Raw genomic sequence first — 256 nt, 5'->3', positions numbered from 1 at the left:
AGGTTAATATTGAAGTATGAATGGAAGTAATAATAATAATAATAATAGCCGTTTGAGACAATAATGGGAAGAAGAACTACTCTTTTATTATTATTGTCTCAATCAACTTTTTCCCATACATACATAAAGAAATGGACGGCTATTATTATTATTACTTCGATTCATACTTCAATATCAACCTTATTAGCTAGCTTCCTCATTCTTTACCTTTTTCTATACCTTTCTTTTTTTTCATATTCTAATATTGAAAATAAAA

Source organism: Arachis duranensis, chromosome 4 (genome assembly GCF_000817695.3).
Source record: "Arachis duranensis cultivar V14167 chromosome 4, aradu.V14167.gnm2.J7QH, whole genome shotgun sequence".
In the NCBI taxonomy this organism is placed as follows: Eukaryota; Viridiplantae; Streptophyta; class Magnoliopsida; order Fabales; family Fabaceae; genus Arachis; species Arachis duranensis.
The sequence above is the reverse complement of the archived record's forward strand: the minus strand, read 5'-3'. Positions refer to the sequence as shown.